This window comes from Perca fluviatilis, chromosome 6 (assembly GCF_010015445.1).
Source record: "Perca fluviatilis chromosome 6, GENO_Pfluv_1.0, whole genome shotgun sequence".
Classification (NCBI taxonomy): Eukaryota; Metazoa; Chordata; class Actinopteri; order Perciformes; family Percidae; genus Perca; species Perca fluviatilis.
Window position 1 is genome coordinate 18,520,272 of NC_053117.1, and position 15,827 is coordinate 18,536,098.

The 15,827-nt window shown below is 42.0% G+C and overlaps 1 protein-coding gene across 1 annotated transcript in view; it reads right to left on the reverse strand.

Moving 5' to 3' along the window:
• The window catches only part of LOC120560137 (apoptosis-inducing factor 3), a 97,434-nt gene that overhangs the window by 7,763 nt on the left and 73,844 nt on the right, over positions 1-15,827 (reverse strand). The gene's annotated exons all lie outside the window — the stretch shown is intronic.

Below are 15,827 nucleotides of genomic sequence, written 5' to 3' on the forward strand. Positions count from 1 at the left end.
CTCTTAGTCTTGATTTTGACGGCCGAACGAAACCTTTCTTGTCAGGAAAAATCTCCACAATTCTTCCAATTGACCGTGAATTTCTGGGCGATGTATCATCCACAATCAGCACTACATCGCCAACACAGAAATTTCTTCCAGGAGTGGACCATCGTTGACGTTCTTGGAGCTGCATAAGATATTCTTTACACCAGCGTTTCCAGAAGACGTCCGCGAGGTACTGGATTTGCCTCCATCTGCGGTTAGCATACTGGTCATCCTTGCTGAACACTCCAGGGGGTAACTCAGGCTTGACCTTTAGTAGCAACAGGTGGTTGGGCGTTAAGGCCTCCAAATCGTTGAGATCCGAAGATACCTGGGTGATTGGCCTGCTGTTTATGATGGCCTCAGCTTCACACAGCAAGGTATGGAGACCTTCTTCATCCAAAAGCTGTTCCTTCACTGTGATGTTCAGAATTTTTCTCACTGAACGGATCAGCCGCTCCCAGCTTCCTCCATGGTGAGAACCTGCTGGCGGATTGAAGTGCCACTGAAGTTCTTTCTTATCTTACTGGTGTTCCATTCTTTTATTGATTTCTTTAACTCAGTGTCAGCCGACCTGAAGTTAGTTCCATTATCAGAGTACATCTCTTTGACTTGTCCTCTTCTTGCAATAAATCTTCTAATTGCATTGAGGCATGCATCAGTGTCAAGGGAAGATGCGACTTCTAGATGTACGGCTCGTATGGCAAGACATGTAAAGATGACACCGTATCTCTTTATTTTCCCTCTTCCTCTTTTCACCAGAAACGGACCAAAGTAGTCAACGCCGACTCTTGTGAATGGAGGACTGTCAGGCAGGACTCTGCATCTTGGTAGATCAGCCATGAGTTGCCTACCAGCCGTTCCGTGTAGTTTCTTACAGCTGATGCACCTGGACAAAAACCTTCTAATAGCGCCGTTTGCTCCCCGGGAATCCAGAATCTTTGCCGCGGTTATTGCCAACATGTGATTTCTCCCGGCATGAGCTGTAACATCGTAAATGTGCTTCAGCACAAGCATTGTGATGTGTGAATCTTTTGACAAGATTGCTTGCTGCTTGGAATCCTCTGGCGCAGCTGCGGCGCTCAGCCTCCCACCAACTCTGATAACTCCGTTTTGAAGTACAGGGTTCAGCTTGTATAGAGAACTACTTTTCTTTACCCTTTTGATGTTTCTTTAACATAGTCAAGTCTTCGTTGAAACTTTGATTTTGACAGTATTTCACGATCTCTCTTTCTGCTTCATTCAAAACCTTCACAGGTTAGGTGTGTTCCTTTGTAATCTTTCTTGAACTGATTAATTCTGTTTTTCTCCGTGTGAGTTTGATTCCTTTCTCTTTGCTTTCAGTTCCTTAAGCAAATCTTTAAGTTTCAGAAACCATGCCACAGCGCGTTTAAGTTTTGTCCAGGATGAGTAGTAGGTCATCAACTGTTCCATTTCATCTTTGGGGTCTTGCGTCTGAATAACATGCGCATGAACTACCTTTTTAACCTCTGAGTCGTCAATGTCCAGCATCAGGAAAGTCCTGCTTGAACTGCAGCTGCCAGAGCTCTTCTAGCTTGGCTACTGAGATACGATTGGTGGTGACTCCTGTCAATGTGTTTGTCTCCCTCGTATCGCTTCCACCTCTGAGTGGCCCATTTACTGTCCAGCCTAAAATTGTTCTTACGGCGTAAGGACCGTCATCCATGCTCCTTACCACCTGCAGTGGCTCCATCGCTTTGGGGAACATTTGCTTCTATGAGTAATCCAACCTCTGCTTGGATAGTGGGGAGTTTCACCTCCTTCAGATGAGGCCAACAGTCAATATCCTCTTGGCGGGGAATATTGTCTTTGGTTACAGGTATGTTTTTCTGTGAAAACACCTCTGAAAGTTCAATAAAGTGGTTGCCATCCAAGCTACTGATTTCCATGCCATTCACAATGCAAGTGTTAACAACAGATTTGTTCCCCATTGTTTGCAACAAAATGCTAGTATTGCGTCCATTCATGCTCAGTTGGTTTATTAATGACTCCGTAGCGAAAGTAGCTGAGCTACCTGGTTCCAAAATGCGTACGTTGTCACTGCCTTGGTTCCCTTTTTGTGCTTTGACACACACTGGAATGATCGAAAGAGCACAGTTTTCCTTACCGGCCCCGGTGACAGCAAAAGTTTCTTTCATGTGTACAAGGGCGCTTGAAACAGATTGCTGCTCACAACGCTCACTTGCTGTTTCTTCGCAAGCCTTTAGTATTCATGTGGAGCAGTGTGGGATGCAGTCGAGAGCATTCTTGACATTGAGCCTTTCTTTACAGCTGCTGCTCATATGACCATGTTTCAAACATGCAAAACAAAGACCCTTGCTTCGAGAGGGAAGTCAATCTTTCTTTGTGCGGCTTGCTTTTGAGTTTTTTGCAGACTATGAGATTGTGATGCTCTCCCTTGCAATAAACACAAGGCTTGCTGTTTGTGTCCACAGATACATTTTGTGTTTTTGGCATTGGTTGTTTGTCATTTTCAGTCTTAAATTTGTTTTCAGTTTGGGAGGAGACAATGGCCGCTGTGAAAACTCTCTTTGGTTTGGATGTGTCTGCATACTGTTGATTTGATTTCTGTTGTACTGGATGTTTTGTCCTGGTGGTGGTTTCTTGTATGTTCCCATAAAGTGGATGTAGTATATATCTAACTTGCTTGTTGACAAATTCGACAAAATCCTTGAACTTAACCCTCTTTCTTGTTTTTTCTTGAGGTCGCATGCAGACTTTCTCCAAGCTTCCTTGAGTTTGTAATGGCAGCTTGTTAGCCAGTGCCTTTATGTTAGCTGTGTTGTCCAAGTCTTCCATGTAGCTTATATCAGTCATTGTATTGCAACAGCCTGTGAGGAACAATCCAAAAGACTGCAGTGCAGCACCATCTTCTGGCTTGATTGTCTTCCAATCCAAAGCCTCCTTCATGTATGCTTCTGCCATCTTGTAATCATTACCGAAAAACTCCTTCAACATTTCTTTCGCTTTAGCATAACCTGCTGAGGGTTCCATGTGAATGCAGCTTTTTACCAACTCATGTGGTTGTCCACTTGTGTACTGCAACAAGAACTGTAGGCGATCACGATTGTCACCAGTTCGACCTTCTACTCCATGTTCAATAGATCTGATAAAGGATTTATACTCAAGCAGATCACCCTTGAATGTTGGAATAGTGAGCTCAGGGAGTACGCGGCTTTGTGATTTTTCACAAGGTACTCAGTGACGTCGACTTGCTGAGAGATAGCCTTGCATAAACTATCAAGCACTGGTCCATCATTGAGGTCCATGTTTGATGCAGGCAGGGCTCTTTGTGGTCGTGCTAGCTGAACCTTGGTCTCAAAGTTGGATGTAGGCGGAGTGTGCTGTGTAGGTGGTTGGTAGATGGGGTTCACCTTTGTTTCAGCAATCTGTTCATTAGCTTCTTTACTGCTCTCAGCTGCTTGTGTGCATTCATATTTTTGCAAAATTTCCATTTTTGCATCTGACTCTGCAAGAGCTGTCTGCATTGCATGCATCTCCTTTCTAGCCTTTATAGCAGCCTCTCTTCTTTTTGTTCAGCCTCAAACTCCCCGCTCGCCGCTTTTCTTCTGCTTGCAGTTGAGCTTCCCTGCATTTTTTTCAGCATGCCAATCTGCTTCTTCCTTTTCTATTGCTAGCTTCTCTTTAAAGCTGCAGCCTTTGCTTTAATGAAGCAACGCTCCATTTCTGCCTTTATTCTGATTGAGGATGACGATGACACACTTCCACTTTGTGATCCAGATTTGCTTGAGCGTTTCGTGGTGGTTTTTGATGAAGTAGACCTACTATCTGTGGGCAACACTTATTTATCACACTCTTCAGCCTGCTCAGAGCGTTTCATGACGTCTTTCATCCATTCCTCACATTTCCAGAAGAAATCATTTATTGACTTATTTTTAAGATCAAACCAATTCTTTTGATTATCCAGGAATTCTTCTTCAGACATAAATCTTCTCAAACCCGAATTTAAGTCGGAAAATTCTTGCTGCAAACCACTGAAGTCCACACGCAATTTATTTTTAACCATGTCAGCATTCGTCATCTTCCATTAATTGCTCAATATGCTTTACCATGCTCGTTAACTGGGTTAGCTTACACTCGCGTGCATTGAGTTGTCTAGACTTGTGTTCCTCAACAGCCTTCTCAGTCATTTTACTGTCCGTTTTCCACTGTCTTGTTCATCCATAACAACCGAATGTTTCCACACTTAATAGTGCAAATGTCAAACCGTAGGGTGAGCTTAACACACACAAGCGGCCGCCACTGCGCCGTTCAGCCGAACGGGCGTCCTTTATCCATTTATTTCTCTGTTACGGCGGGTGCGCAGCACCAACGCCTCCTCGTGTATTTCGGTTAACGATCCGCGCCAGAGCATGAAAGGCTTCAACTTACAGTTTCAACGGCGAAAGTTTCTCCCTCCTTCCATCTTTGTCGACATTTGTCTCCAGTCAGGCAGTTCCAAAGTCCAATAATCCGTGCAGAGCGAAGTTTTTTGACTAAAAATTAGATTTCCACTGAGTAAAGCCCCTAGCTTGACGCTTTGTCCACTCCCTTTGCCTCCGAATCCACATCAATAAATCCACGAAACCACTTGCAGAAAAAAATATATCCGGTTACTCGGTTAGCAACATAAACTTCAGTACAGCAGTAGTACAAAAAATAAAAATGATTATTAACGGCAAAAGGGAAAAAATAGAAAGAGAAGGTCAAAAACTGTGAGGCTCCACTCTATCCGTGCCTGACTGACCACTCGGATAACCCCTTTTTCTTACTTTACTTACGAACTCTCGCAGAGTATTCAATGTAATTAAAGGTGTATACGGTTAAAAGTAACAATGCAATATTTCCAAAATATCACCAATGTAATATAAATGCACTCTGAATTATCCACGAACATTTTAGATAATTAAACAATTCCTTGCATTACTGTAAATATTAACTAAAAATATTACCCCTAATTTCCTCAAAATAAATGAACAATGAAAATTACCATTTAACACATAAATTAAAATCATTTATCAGTTAGCTGCATTTAGGCTACTACAACCCCACTTATCAGCAGTTCAGGAGAGTGATGGCAGAGGGAAAGAAGCTGTTCTTGTGTCTGGTTTTTTGTGTACAGGGATCTGTAGCGCCTGCCAGAGGGGAGGAGGCAGGAGGATGGCAGCAGTGTAGAAGATGGCCAACAGCTCTTGTGGTAGGCCATGCTTCCGCAGTTGCCGTAGGAAGAACATCCTCTGCAGAGCCTTTTTAAGGATGTTGGACTCCCTCTTCAGGTCCTGGGAAATGATGGAGCCCAGAAACTTGAATGAGTCGACCTTTGACACTAGGCTGTTGGATATTGTGAGGGGGAGCACTGGGGGGTCCTCCACGTCTGCTGCAGTCAGCGCGGGGAAGTTTTTCTGAGAGGCCGCTAGAGTAGCAAGAAGAAGCAACGTTACAAGTCAAATTAAAACCCCTTATCAGCCAAGCTACGCATAATACTGATGTGAACAATAAAATAACACCTGCCTGTTATACCCTACAGATTGTCAGGTCCTGGAAGGCCTTTGTCTTTCTGCCCTGCAGGTATACTCGGTTTTACGTCATTGGTTGAAAGGTTGTCAGAAAAAGTTGCTGTAAAACAAATATAGAAATACAAATTACACATGTAGAACAAAGTGGAGAGCTTGTACAATCTCATTTTGTAAGAGAAGTCAGTTCAGTTAAAATTATATTTTAATTTATGCAATTATATAGTGTTATCTTAGGGCAGGGTAGGGCCACTTAATTACCATTTTGTTCCTCCTCTCCTGTTGACCGAGACTCCTGTTGAACTCCTGCAGCTCGATGACTGTTGAGCAGGGGCGACAGCAACACATAATCGACTAAGGCAGAGGGAGGTGACTGGGAGCTCCTTAAGAGCATGAGCAGCTCATCCATCGTTTCCTCAAATGTGTCCATCCGCTGTGCCATGCGGGTAATGCGCGGGTCCTCATGGCTATGGAATAATTAATGGTTTTAGTTGTTATACATTATAACAGTCACGTATATATGCACCAGGTTGAATTTCAGTAGTTCCATGGTAGGAAATATGACTGGTTTCTTAAATGCATGCATAAATGTTAACTTACGCTCTGTCCTGAAATGCTTTCTTGCTTGTGGAATGGATTCATCTGAAATAAAAGACCATACAATTTGTACTGATTGCAAAAAGAATATATGAAGTGTAAATAATGTAGTCTGTACTTAAGGTCTTACCATGATTATCTAAATAAACGATGGATGTATTTAGACAACCAAGGAGGTGTAATCATTATGTTATGCTAGGTTAGCCTGCAGTTTTGTGAACAGAGCTTCTGTTAATATATCCATGGCTTTATCTCTCATCCACGTTACAGGCTTTGCAGCATACAGCCCTCGGATGTATCGTAAGATAAGTGTTTAAACCTAAACCAACATCGGCTCTTAGGGACATGTAAGATATTACGTTAACGTTAGCTAGCTACCTAGCTAGTTAACTAACTCCATTGTTTAGCTTGATAGCCCCGGCAGTTTTGGGAAACGCTAATGATTTTAAATCCATGTAACAGGCTTTACAGCAGCCATCCCTCAGATTTATCCTAAGATAATACCATGGATGTATTAATAGAACACAGGGTGACAGGAGACGAGCGAATGAGTGTCAACGTGCGACACAGCCGACAGCGACACAGCCAAGGCCAGCCCAGCACTACCAAGATTGGTCTTTTTTTGAGAAATAAGAAAAGTGAAAATATGTATGTTTTTGTTCATATTTAATTTATTTCATTCATATTTATGTTATTTATTTTAATTTTATTATGTATTGACCATAATACATTTTGTATAAATGGTCTGTATTTGTCTTCTGATTTGTCTTAAATGTAATAATATTTTTACTGACAAAAATTGCCAATAAGAAATTAACGGTAACGGTATCGATATCGCTATCGATGAAAATGCAATCCCTAGTAGAGGCAGCGGGGCGGGCTATTTCTATACCTTCATGCTGTAATTAACCAATCACAACCGAGTATCGCTCTCCATAAATATGTTGAGACAAGGGGCCAATGAGATGACGGTTCTTGTCTTACGGTAAGGTAATTGTCTCATTTCCGGGTCGTAGCATGTTGAGAGCTGCTGCTCTCGGTTCGTTCAGTTCTTCTCTTTATTTTAGCTGCTAATTATCCGCTCAACATCTTCAACACTCACTCGTTGGGCTAAAACACTCTGTTTCTCCTTCCGGTAGTTGCTTTCTTGGTAAATCCTGCAGCGGTTTACACTTATATACGGTATATGGGTTTACATGCCGTTAGCTGTGTTAGCTGCATTAGCTTAGCAGTTAGCGAGCGTTAGCCGGCTGTAAACCTGTGCATGTGCTTGACGACTGTAAACGTGTAACACATAAAACACATACCACCATTGATTAGTGGCATTTAGACAATTATATTGTGTGTAACAAGTTAACTGGAACGTGATATTTTAAAGCTGTAAGTGAGGCCTTATCTTACCTTTTTTATATATGGTCATTTACACGACGCTGAAGTCAGCTTCCCATTCACAGCATCCAGTTCGGCTGTTTGTAATCCTACATTTTCACTAACTTTTAGCCAAATGTAAAAGAATGTCCTTGTTAAATTCACTTCTTTTCCTACGTTACCTATCTGCTGTAGTCAGAAAGAGAAGCGGTATGTTGACAAAATATCCAAACTCCACCGTGTTGACCAAAGAGAGTATAATTACGTCAAGATGATTCACCTCGCCGCTGCTATTCCTGGTAATGATACGTCGACGCGGCTTAGCTTTTTTGGGGGGGGGGGGGGGGGCCTTTTTTTTTTTTTTTTTTTTTTTTTATTCTTGCCCGTTTTTTTTTTAGAATACATTTCTTTCTATTTGTCAAAAAAGGAAATTGAACTTGTAGAACACTAATCATTTTGTCATTGTTGCCATTGTCGTCATTTTCTTTCTTTTCATAAAGAATAAAAAATAAGTAAGAATTATACAATTATACAAAAAAAAAAGTAGTCAGTAAAAAAATGATAAACAACAAAAGTACATAGCCAGAGTATCGGACAGTAAATAGCAGTTCAATTAATTATAAAGTTAAATCAGATAAGCATTGCACCCTCTAATCCAGAAATACAATCTATAGAATTGTTTTAAGTCAAGTTTAAAAACACTGAAAAGGGATTTGTTTTTCATAAACTTCGATTTTTTTGAATAAAGAATTTTCCAAGCAAAATTATTAGGTTGACTATATATTGTACACAGCGGCGGCCTTAAGCATCTGGGGGCCCGTTTCAATAACTAATATGGGGCCCTACCCACGTAAAACATAAACATAATGGAGCAGAAAAAGCAAGGATTCCTGTTGGTTTGCATAAATGGTAGGCTATATTATTTTATTACGTGCACTTTCAGCTTCACAAACAGGCAGCTCAACATAGAAATAATCCAACCTTATTTGATTAAAACTATATACAATAATACAGCTTTTTACATTGGAATAAGCCTCGCCCTTTCACGGACGCCAACTTCTCTGTTGATTTGCGCAGTATATTTCCAGCTGTCTGAGCTGACTTTAAAAAAAACAGCTAAAACATCCCCTCAACTTGAATTATTTAACAAAAGCAAAGAAGAAAAAGTGTCTGACGGACAATGAACCGAACTTATAAATAACGATGGGCTCTGCGTTTTTTCAGCACCGTGGACAGCTCACCGGGCGGCGGGCGTATATTTCACCTGAGCCCTTTTTAGAAATCTACCCTTCTGTGTTTGAGTGCTGAGAATGCCCTGATTAAGTTCATCTTTGTCCAGCGATTTTGTCACCTCGTGCTCAATGGAAATCTGAGCAAGAGCTGACAGCCGCTCCTGGAGCATTGTTGACCTCAGGTGTGTTTTTATTAGCTTCAAGCGAGAGAAACACCTCTCTCCGCTCGCTACAGTCACAGGCACTGTCATCATGAGTCGGAGAGCAATGCTGAGGTTTGGATACAGTTCAACTAAACTGTTTCTGTAGATGTAGCTCAGAATCTGAAGGCCAGTGGTTTCTTTTGCTGGCACGGCAGTGACAGCAGCCGAGATCTCGCGCACAAGGTCCTCAGCATCCACATCGCAGAGAGTTTTTTCAATATTTGCGCAGCTTTCTTTGCGGGTGTAACTTTCGACGGCCCTTTTCATTTCCTCTCTTCTGTAAATGAACCCAAACGGACCATGAAATGTCTCCATCAACTTGAAGCGCTCACTAGTGCCTGTGATGGCAGAGTTCACTAGTGGGAGGAAAACATCTCTCCTGAACTTTTCCTCGGGTGTCACTGTCAAGGAAGGATCCGGATTTTGGGGCTCGTGTAGTGGGGAAGACCATTGGCATCTCCATCTCTTCCGCGATGTCTCTAGTATCTTTCTGGGCGGATGAAAGGCCGTTCTCTCTGTATTCCTTTAGGAATTTAAGAACATATCCCACCTCGTACTGTAGCACATCAATCCCAACTTGTGGGCTCTGGAGCAGCTTGCTGACACGATTGACCTCATGTAGAATGTTGTGCCAGATGATGACAGTAAGCAGGAATTTCCAGCTCGTTATCTCCTGTTCAAGGCCTCTGGCAGCAGACGTAGTCTCACTGTCACCTGACAATAACAATAATGTTGTTTTTTTTAATTTCAACAATTTAAAGACGCTTTACAATGCCTTGCGCCGCTGTCCATTGTACTGAAACAGCTCAATATAATCCTAGCACCGGCTCTGGTTTAAGTTCGTAAATTAGTTAAACACCATAATAAGTAGTCAAAATCATACAAGACTGTCTGTCACAAAGCAAAATAACACACACTCAACTCGTACATACCTTTTTTTTTGTTGCATGATCGACCAGTGAGAGAAGAGCTTCGCTGACAGCAGGAAGCTGATAGCGCAGCACTTTCACACTTTCCACGCGGCATTCCCATCGCGTGTTGGATATGGCCTTTAGGGCCATCTGTGGTACGTTTGTCTTGAAAATCTCCCATCTCTGTGTGGAGGAGCTGAAAATGGTGTACAGACGTTGCAGCACCCCAAAGAAGCTCACAGACTCCACTGTTGACTTTGCAGCATCTACAATGACGAGGTTTAGACTGTGGCTGGCACATGGCATGAACAGTGCTTTTTTGTTGATATCAAGCACCCTTTTCTGCACACCGCTATTTTTCCCCCGCATGTTGCTACCGTTATCATACGACTGTCCCCTGCATTTTTCGACATCCAGGCCTAACTTCTCCAAATGCTTCAAGAAGACATCTGTTAGCCCTGCGCCTGATGTGTCAAGCACTGGTAGGAAACCGACAAAATGCTCTCCAACAGTAGCCCCGAAACCGATTTGGCACTTGACAAAGCGCAGTGTCACAGAGAGCTGCTCTATGTGTGCAGCGTCCGGGGTGCAGTCCATTATCACAGAGTAGTAATGGGATTGTTTTACTCCTTGTATAATGGCTTCCACTGTCTTGTCTCCAATAAGAGTGATCGGTTCATTTTGTATCGTTTTCCCCAGATAATGGTCAGCAATCTCTTTTGTCTCCGCTCGTCTGACATGCTCGCTCATCACCGGGTCAAACTCTGCAAGCAGCTCCACCACACCTAGAAAGTTTCCATTGTTGGTTTCATGTAGGTTGGAATTTTGGCCACGGAAAGCAAGGTTTCGTTCTGCAAGGTGACAGACTATGGCAATTAACCTTTTCATGACGTCGTTCCACTGTCTTTTTTTCAACATTTGCATTTCTTGATAGGTATTGTCAATGGTACTGTGCGTTTTTACGCGCTTCTCCAGCTCGCGCCAGCTGTCCATATTGGCACGGTGTGTATTCGATTTTTCATGATCCTGGAGTGTGAGAGTGAGTCGTTCCCACATTCTGAAGCCTCTGTGAGTGAGACTACTCGTCCGCTTGCCAAATAAGGTACAGCAGAAACAGAAGACTGAATCGGATGATTTTGAGTACACTAACCATGACCTGCGTATCTTTTCTCCATTTTTCATCTTCATGAAATATCTGTCCTTGGTAAAACGGCAGTGTGATTGGCTTTGTGGGAAGTTGAACTGAACGGGACCACTCCTAACAATATCAATTCGTTGGTCATCGGCAATATGCTCCGGCCAGCACCCCGGGTCTGTCTCTGTAAACGGGGCTTTCTCCCTGGCATCTCCCTCACCTGTCTCAGCGGTAGGATCTTGATCGTCATGTTCTTGTTCTACTAACAATGTTTGGTCATCATTATTGCCATCAGTTTCAGTTGAAGACGGATAATCTGTATTTTGGCGAGCATCCTGTGACGGGGGTTCGGCCGCTGCTGTCGCCGGTAGGGTTACAGATGCTGGACCAAAGAAAGAGGTCACTTTTGGTAGATTGAATAAAGCTTTTCTTTTGTTGTCCGATATCTTTCGTTTTTTCAGCACCACTGGCATATGTACGTTTCATTTCCTCTTAAAATTATTTTCTTCAAAATAACATTTTAACCTAACGGCAAAAAGGCAAAGATATAAACAAATAAACTACCGGTATTATACTTCAGATCGCTTCAGCCGTTCTCGGAGGCGGTAAACGTCGCCATGGTAACCGCGAGTTCGACCAATCAGAGACGTCAGTGTTTTGCTAAGAATTCTGGGTAATGTAGTATTTCTCCAGAAGATTGCAAATAACAAGGTTGATTTCATACCTTGTGGCTTTTATAGGAGCAGAAACTTTCCTTTCACAACCTCGTAGCTCGTGGTCAATCTAACTTGGATGGTTTAGACATTATGGCTGAAAATCAATATCCTAAATGTCGGACAGCTACAGTTAGTTAGTATATATATATATATATATATATACACAAACAAACAAACAAACAAACAGTAGCTGTCCGACATTTCCCTCTGGAAACAGCTGGTTTCCCCCAGAGTGGCGAGGACCTGTATTTTGACCGGGATGGTTCCGGCGCGTTGCCCTCTACTGCACCCAATTCAGTACATGGATCCAAGAGCTCAGCTATATTAGGGAATTTAAATCGGCATATTAGCCAGTCATCGTCATGGTTCCTGAAGTCTCTTTCGCTCCTGATTCTTCCATTCCAGTCCTCCTGCAGGGCCAGCAGTGCCATCATGCAGCATTACACACAGGGGGGTCACCGCAGTATTTATGTTTACAGCAATTTGTGATTGTTAACACCTTGCTAAAATCACAGCATCAACTAGTGGTATCCCCCACCCCGAGATACAATTTGAAGACGAAATGTAATAGGCAAACCCACTTAGGCTGCGAAAAAATTTCACGTCTGGTCTGAACTCGTGTACGCAAGTTTTGGAGTCAGTGTGGACTTGCGGTGCAGCATATAATCAGTTTAACAGGAGAAGGAGAAGTCATCAGGTGATCACTTATCAGCAATGGCAGATCTGGCTCTTTTAGAAGACATCTATGCGCCGGTCTGCAACATTGTTTTAGCCTGTGGGGTTCTGCACAACATCGCACAGGAAAACAGGGTGCCATAAATGTAGTGATGGAGCCAGATGACCCGATGCCCAGAGAGCAGTGTCCAGCACGGCGCCCCAACTGGGGGCTATACGAAGGAGACAGGATATTATTCCTCGCTTTTAAAAGGTAGCCTATAGTGTTATGTTTGGCAATGATATTCTAGGAAACATGACGATGCACAACATTTTTATTTATTCTTCAGGTTTTTGTTTCTCTTTCAAGTGAATAATTTATTTCTGCCATTGACCGAGTTATTTCGGCTTGGCTTTGGAGACAGGGTCGAGGTGGTGGTCCAGCACGGGGGGGGGGGGACACGCACTCTCCCTCAGCTGTGTTTATTTAAATATAAGTACACCTAGTAGGCCTAAGATATTGCAATATAAGCTTGTATTACTATTAGGACTATATATGTCAAGCATGTATAAATTAAATAAACTTCAGCTGGAGTCCGATTTACTACGGCAACAATGTTGACCGCATCAGTGATCTCTTTCCATTCCGCATTCTTTCTAAAGCCTTCAATAACAGTTTCAGGCTGCCAAAAAGTACACACGTTAGTGCAAATTAACCTGAGATATCAGGGTTTCAGTCTCCACCTCTGAAAAGTGCCGCTTCGCCCGGATTACGCCCGCCCATGTTGTAAATTGTAGGGCGGGCCCCAAAACTAAGAATATATTGGGGCTGGTATTTAAATTACGATCGTTTCCAGCCGGCTGCATTTATCAATGTACGACCATTCTTACGCTCTGATTGGTGTGATACAACGCTTTCATGAATCACACGTGAAGCCTGTCGTGAAGACGATTTCTTCGCTCATATTCGCGCTTGTTTCTACGTTAGGTTGATAAATGAGGGCCTATATCTTTACAATAGTAAGACTGTGTTCTTACTGTTTTTCAGAAAGTAATGGAGGTGGAAGCAAATGGAAACAACACATTCATTAGTATTTAGAGATGATGCAGACATCCAATGTGATGAAGAAAACTTGCTGCATGATGCTGGAGAGAGGCATGATTAGTCACAAGTTTCAAGTAATTCCATAAATGACTTGAGACAAAATACTATATTGAATCAAACTGCTGATTTTCATTCCTTCTTGCTTATGTAAGTAAATATTGGTATATTACATAAAATCTATATCCTTTCTTTAAAGAAACTATTGAGTTGTGTGAAGTCACTCAAATTGTTCCAACTATAAAGATGAAAAGTTAGTATTTTCTGTATTGGTGTTTGATGCTTTTTACTCTGTGTGTTCTGAGTGACAGTGTGTGTTATCTCAGTGAGGATTATTCATAGTGTTTGGCTGCACTGAGCCTGTTTTGAGACGTTTGTTAAGAGTTGTGTTGCTGTGAATGAGTTTTGGAGGTGATGTGAACTGTTTATCTAAGGTGACTGTTGGTAGTGCAGACTGTGGTTAGAGTTTTGCACATGTGGCTCCAGTTGTGCCCACTGTCGTTTAGCAATTGAAAAAAACTGTAAATAAGAACAAGTTTTGGTTGGTTGGGAATAATCCCTTTGGTTAGAGTTGATCTTATGTATCCGTAATTATGCAGGTGAAATTATTGGTTAATGCTTATTGGTTTCTCAGATTGTCATTATTCATCATTTATTCAGTTTTAAATGTTGAGAAGCAATTAATAAATTGATTTTCCAGATGTTATGCTAATATTTTCCAGCAGGTCCATCGGAGGAGTCTTCATGATGAAAAGATAAGTGTGCTGCTGAAGGAGGATAAACACCAGCCATAGAGATTTTTCACAACCTGGCAACCCAAATAAAGCAATTACCGTGTATTTCCTCAAATAAAACCGGAGTCAATTAAAAGCCGGGCCCTCTATTAGTGTGCGGGGCGTGGTCAACACGGACAAATAAAGGCCGGTCTCAAATTAAGGCCGGGGAAAAAATAGTGTGGATAATCTCCTAAATGCCTTTCATATAATATTAAGTCAAAATAAAATTCAAGTTCATTGTACATTTCTACCAATTTAATTTAACAGATTCAACAATATGTTCATGTTTTTTTCCACACTTTGTTTTTCTGGATTATTGTCCTATGCGGCTGTATGTGTAACTCAGCCAGGTGTAGTGTGCAGTAACGTACAGGTGCCAATAGATGGCAGTAGCTACATTGGATGTAACACGGGGCTCATTTAGTGCTAGCAGAGAAAGACCGACTCTGGTGCTAGTGACGGACTTTTCAACAACAAAACGAAAAGAGTTTTAAAGTATGCGGAGGAAAACTCGGGTGAAAAAGCTGCGGGACGTTTCGACATTGACCCCAGGAGAATCCGATACTGGAAGAAACAGAAGGATGAGCTGACAAGATTAGCCGACAAGAGCAGAGCACGGCTAGCTAGCTGGAGGTGGGAGGAAACAAGTTAGCCTGGAGCTAGAAACAAAGCTACCGGTAGCTAGCTACCGTCTGTAACGTTAATCAGATACTGGTATAACTACTGTATGCTCTTATTGTAATCTACCAGTAATACTGTACTGTAGAGAATCTCTAAAAGACGTGATCGTTTGATTTCTGGAGGAAGGAGAGGCTGGGGTCGAATTGAAAGTTAAGAAAAAGGTTTAATAAAACACGATAAACAGTCAAAACACAATCAATCATAAAACATAAAACACTGCCAGCAGCAGACTGCAAAACATGCTTCCCCTGTCGGGTCACAGTTAGCAGCCATGCGACATAACAAAACAATACACTGTAAACAGTGGTCTTCAAAATGCTTCCCTTGCGGGGTCACAGATTGAAGCCCCGAGACCTTCCCTGGATTCCACATTTATTCCCTACACCTGGGTGGTTCCTCAAATTAAATCTTTCCCTATTGATCAGAGGTCTCTCAGATTAAGGACACACCTCTGATTAGATTAACTCCAGGTCACAGACAAAGGTCAATTATCATGGTAGTGCTGATTATATTCAAGTTTACAGAGATACACATTTTCTTTGTTCTAAACAAGTCTGGCCCAACAGGGGGTGGCTCCCCAAAAACAGATACAATAGATCTCCATGTGTGGAGACAAGGAGCTTTCTCCTGTATGCTAAATGACTGATATGACCTGGTGTGAGCCAGACAAATGCTGATTAGTGTAGTTACTTGATTAGATTTAGCTGCTGGCCCCATTAAACAATGTTTTCAAAACATAAGCATGGTTTTAACTTTTACAACCTAACAGTCCACCCCTTCACACCTTAAAAATGTGTGAATATCACTATAAAAGTTACTGAACAAAAATATAGACATTAGCAAAAGTAAGAACTAAAATCATAATTTATAAAAGAAATTCATGTCCTTCTCTGA